The sequence below is a fragment of the Argopecten irradians genome, chromosome 13 (assembly GCF_041381155.1).
Source record: "Argopecten irradians isolate NY chromosome 13, Ai_NY, whole genome shotgun sequence".
Lineage (NCBI taxonomy): Eukaryota > Metazoa > Mollusca > Bivalvia > Pectinida > Pectinidae > Argopecten > Argopecten irradians.
In genome coordinates, this window is record NC_091146.1 from 20,860,042 (window position 1) to 20,866,216 (window position 6,175).

Genomic DNA, 6,175 nt, shown 5'->3' on the forward strand with positions numbered 1-6,175 from the left:
GAATAAATAAATATGCAAACATGGATCAGCAAGTTTAATCTGTAATATGTGAATATGTAATTAATTACATGTATAAGATAGATGATCACACTACAGAAAGTCAGTAACTGACTAAGTAAAATTACCAACACGCGAAAACATTGACGTAAACAGTATACCTATCGGTTTACAAGTTTAATGTTTTGTAGTTTTTAGGTGAAAGTCTGAATTTGGGTCTCATCATAATACTCTTCGGTTTATAATTTGAAACCTTACTTTTCAATTTAATAATCTGTTTTGCACTTTTTCGAATTCAATTAATATTACCAAATAATTGGTAATAAATCATCAAAAATAATATCGATATATAACCCTAATATATTGCTGTGATATTTATCTTTATTTTACATGGACAATCATTGTATTGCAAGTAATACAAACTAAGAATGATATTTGTTCAATTAACATGGAACATCATTGCAGTGCTATTGATACATTGTTAGAATTTATTTTCAATATGAAATGTGGAAGTTAGGTAGTATACAGTATATCGATAGGCAAAGCCAGATAAATATTGGTTTTACTTTTAATTTCAATAAAATCTTTTTGAAATATATAGCTCATATGTCGATGTATACCTTTAACGTACATTAATGTAGCTTATACTATTTATTAATTATGTCACATGAGTCTATATGCTATCATGCTTTAATTTGGAGAGAAGAACATAGGTTTATTTAAAGACATGCAGTAAAGTTATTAGCATATTATTTGTTTGATAGTACATATGAAACCCCAGCTATTCCCCTGATATTTTTTGTGTCCTTAAAATAGCCTACAACGTTAAGGCTGCATATTTTTCTATTTTCATGTTTAGCGACACAGTGTCACCAATCATTTCCCTTATGGTGAATACATATATAGATTATGACGTCAAAATGCATAATACGTCACATTAGTGTTTTTACACGTGTGTCTTAAAATATTTATGACAGGGCCTTATAAAATGTCTGAACGGGTCAGTTATATGATAAGGATTATTATATAAATATGGTGTATACCCACAATGGAAGTAATGAGTTTTGATTCAGAAATTCAGATGTAAATCATAGAAAATCAAAATGCATTCAACGTCAGCATTACCGTTCACTGTGTATGATCGTGATCATGGTTGTTCGACTTAAGTTTATGATCAAAAGTTTAATATTTTGTGAAATAAATATATATATAACTATAATCACACACAGTCCATTTAGATTATACAATGGTAATTTAGCTATTAGATTTCAGGATTGCATCAGGATGCTGTCGGACAAATAATCTTGCGCTGTGCAATGTCTTGTTATGGTCAAGATATTGTAAGACAACAAGACAAAGTATTGGTGACGCGTTATTACAGTAGTACGTCGAGTAAAATATCCGACCTACAATTTAGTCCAATACTGATTGTGTGACTGTAAACCAGTTAAATCATTAACAGGAAATGCAACTGAAATCAATAAAAGTCATTCGGCAGACTTTCTAGAGATAAACAGAGCAGGGGATTACATGAAATAAATATCGATTTGTGGGTATTCTGTAAGGTATAGATCACATGTTATGAGTTATCATAAAACGTAATAGAGGAACAGAATGTTTAAATACCTTGAGCTTCGTACTTGACCCGAGGTGACCTACTGTACAGTATATCCCCGCTACAGAATATACACGTGTAGGTGTATCAGGTAACGGCGAGGGATAGATACTTGCTAAATAAAGTGCTCATTAAAACCGTTTAACTTTAATTGCAAAGATAAAATGCAAACAAATGTAAAAATATAGTTTTAAGATGCCAATACAGCTAACATGCAACTAGCGGATCGAAAGTGGTAATTATTCTGTCTATTAAGCCAAATTATCTATACAACATGTCATAATGATTGAGAAAAAAGGCGAATAGTCTTCGTTAGGTTTGAAGTACATTATAACAACTCTTTTTTATTATTAATTTAGTCAAACACTGAGTTATACAGGGGAAACGTGCAGTCATTTTTATTGCATTGTGTATGGTTCATACTTGTTTTTAATATATGCCCAATATCAAAGATCAAGGGAGATAAATGCGGTGTTTTAAAAAAAATACAAAACATTATACACAGCAAATTGCAGTCTACTTACAGGTAGACTGTCGTTATCTAAATACATCGGGTAGGGACCTTGACCCGGTATTGGCAATCATGCTACAGCTGTATATACCTCACGCTATCATTATGGCTATACAAATAAATATCGATACATTATAAGAAACCCGCCAGGTTAAGAATTTTATCAGACTGTCAATATCACACACCAGTGAGGTATTTTGTTTGCAAGCTTTACTTCATGTGTGGCAAACGACAGGCTTATGGATGATATATATAGATAATGATGTACATCAGTCTTCGGACGATACATTTATACGTATGGGCGATGGCAGTTTTCAGTGTCTATATAAACATACATCTCATACGATTATCGTTATCACCAGAAACATGGAAATAAGCGGACTGAAAATTATGGCCTAAATTTTCTCTTTAAACCTAATATCAGATATTCTAATGGTGATTGATGTCTGGTAATAACTAACACCAATTAAACCACGTCTAGCCAGTGCTAGTGTAACAAACACTGGCCAATTGAAATAAATAATGTATCTTGATAAAGAGAAATATTATTAGAAGAATTTCTGTGTATTGCAAAGTTTGCTTCCAACATAGTATCGCACCGACATAGTCAACAAGTGTGAACTCATAATTTATCGAACAGGAAGAGAAGGACAGAGATATTTTGAATGTGGCCAAATGATTGATTATGTTGCGGTATAGCTTGAATGCCTTTCGCGATTTCGTATGGAAATCTGAGCTACATGTATAAAAATAGAAACAGAAAATTGAAAAAAAGTCTTCATAGAGATCGATTGCGACATCAACACTCAGTACTGCCAAAACCATTATCATTACATTTATAGTGAAGTGAAATTAGTAGATACGGTCAGACCATGAAACCATTGTTATTAGTAATTGTAAAGAAATGTGTGCCGGTATGGTCATCAAGCCATCAATTTTACAGTACATAATATCTGTGTTGTTACTAACGTCTATAAGGCATCTGAAACCATTTGAACGATTTTTACAGATTAATTCATCAAACCTTATTGTTTTAAGTAGATTAAAGAAGAAAAAATAACACGTCATTTTTTTGCCCAGTTACTGCACATATAACTTTAACCGTCAACCTTGACACACGAAGGCCAAATAAGTAATAACAGATATTTATACTTATCCTAGGGACTATGGATACATATCACATGGTAATTGATAACGCCAGAACATTTACACGTTACAACAACTCATTGCTACTTTAAACGTTATCTAACAGAGTTAGAATTTATATCTACAATCGTAAGAAGCATTTGATATTGACTTCAATGAAGCATGCACGTACATGTATTAAATATAGATTGTAAGGGAAATCTCCAGCAGAAGTTTCATGTATTAGAGAATAAAAACAACCAGGTGCATCGCAAAAGATTTTTTCAAAAGATATTCTACATTGATATACATGTAATACACAGAAAAAAATACTGTTTAAAATTTATCGATAGGGTACATAACCTGTAGAAGCGGAAGTGGAAAACAATTTTAAAAATGATCCAATGATAGAGTACATATTAAGTACTTGATGTCTTACGTCGCTCTTACAAATTTATACAAAAAAAATTATTATGATCGAATAGAAGAACCGTCACGTGACTTTCGTGGTCAAATATCGATATAAGGCGGTTAGGTCTTGCGTATAAAGAATACAGCATCGCCTTGATATTTTACACAGTGGTGTTGTCTTACTGATCAGATATCTGTTTCTTTAGCAAGTCATCTAGAGGCAACAAAAGGTAGGGGATATGTTTTTTTCTCTCATTTATAAAATGCTATAAAATTATGCGTTTGTAGTTAATTTCATAATATTCCATTTATTATCTAATAGTGGAGAGATTGCATAATAATAAATTGTAACATTTTTATAAAACATAAAAAATGCAGTTTGTTCTAGCTTTATCCAACATCTGATTTCCATTTTGATCAGTCCAAATGTGTTGTGAAAAAATATCATCAAGCGTTTTGACTATTTGTAATCTTCAATTTAGGGAAAAATAATTTAAGTATCATTGTCTTCTGAAAGAATATTATCTGGATTATTTACCTATTAAATGATGATTATAATATTCTCCCATACTTCACAGGGATATCCCGTGGTTGCTAGGGAAAAGATATCTCTATCTTACACAGGGGGGTGTAAGACAGCTCACACGCGCTAAACAATAACGTGACGTCATCAATACATGGGGCGTAACTGCGGCGCGCATTGTAGATGACGTCATCAATTTTGACGCATAACGACGTTCCTGCGATAATGGCGCGATGAAAGCTGGAAAACAAGTGGAATTTCGTCATTTTTTCTACTAAGTATGGGAGAAAAAGAATCAAACATGGGTCTATGAAGTGGACAGGGATATCTCAACCCTCGTGAAAGATATTGGCCGTCAACCCTCTGCAAGCCTCGGGTTGACCGGCCAAAATCTTTCACTCGGGTTGAGATATCCCTGTCCACTTCACAGACCCATGTAAGATTCTATTAATCTGATTATTTAATAGTAAGTTAAACGTCATTAATAACTAATAATCCTCACACTATGTGAATCAGATAGAGATAATTGACAGTGTTTTCCACAAATCTTTCACACATTTATTATTTTTTTATTATTTTATTATTGCCATATCTTTATTTTCTAATCAAAATCATCTTTTTTATTTTACCGATTTCATAAAGTTTTGCACATAATAAATGTGACGGTTTGATGTTTTTACTACATCGACATGCGTTTGGGGTACACTGCATATTGTGTACAGATTTATACATTTATTTCTTAGTTATCATTTCATTCAATACCATTATGAGTGCTCGTCTTGCAACTTATATGATGTCATTATTGTTGTAGGTACAACATGAAAACAATACTTGTGGCTATCGTACTCTGCTTGTTTATGACAACTATGGTGTCAAGTCAACACGGAATAGAAATAGAAAATAGGAATCCATTCCTGAAAAGGTTCCACAGAATAAAGAGAGCAAACAAGAATACATTTCAGAAAGGTCTTCATAAAAGCATCGGCAACGACGAACTCGACGCGGACAGATTTTGACCTCCTAGACATGCAGGACCTTCAAGAATATTATTTGAAGCATATATAATATATCAAGTTTAGACATAAATGAAATACTTGCTCAGTATTCTTAATGTAGTTTTATTTTTACATATCTTCTTTTCTTTTCAAGAATATAGTTTGACATTAATCACAATTATAGGTATTTATTTTTATTCACTGTAATGGTGATGTCATTTTATATTTACAGGGATACAACATTGATTAAATTTGAATCTCATTAAATATGCAAGTATGTACTTAACTGGTACATAATAATAAAACGGGTTTTATATCGAAAATTCTCTCAACGTTTAACTAATTGTATTGTCCAAATCCTAAGTGGCATCACTCAAAATGATAATGTAAAAGAATGCATGATAGATTAAAAACAAAAATTATGATACCACCATTCCGCATATACATACTAGAACGCCATATTATAAACGATTAAAACTCATTAACACATTGATAATGATGAGAAACTAACATATATGTTTACGTCATACAGTGTATGATTTTGATTCCATCCGCCTTTGTGTCATTATCAACTTTTAGTAAAAAAAAAACTGCACTGATATATTTGTTTTTTTCCAAAAATCCTTTGCTTTTCACGAATATTGTTTATTCAAATAATGAAACATTTCATATATACATAATTTTTAGCGCGAAAATAAAATACTGAGGCGAATCTAGAACATTTATACTATTACAGCCTTTTAAATGGTTTTTCAAAAGTCTTCCCCCCGTACCTCTACATTCCGTAAGCTGACACAACTCTTAATGGAATTGGAATTGAGCCAGAAATAGCGTCGTTTAAACCAAAAATCTAACCGTCATCCATCGTAATCTAACCACAAACGAGAAGTCACGCGATAACCTGCCTCCTCAATCGTAGCAGTTGTCATGTAGAAGGGATTCTCTCGGGGACAACGTATTATCGCACTGACATATTAAACAAGTGTGAACTCATGTTT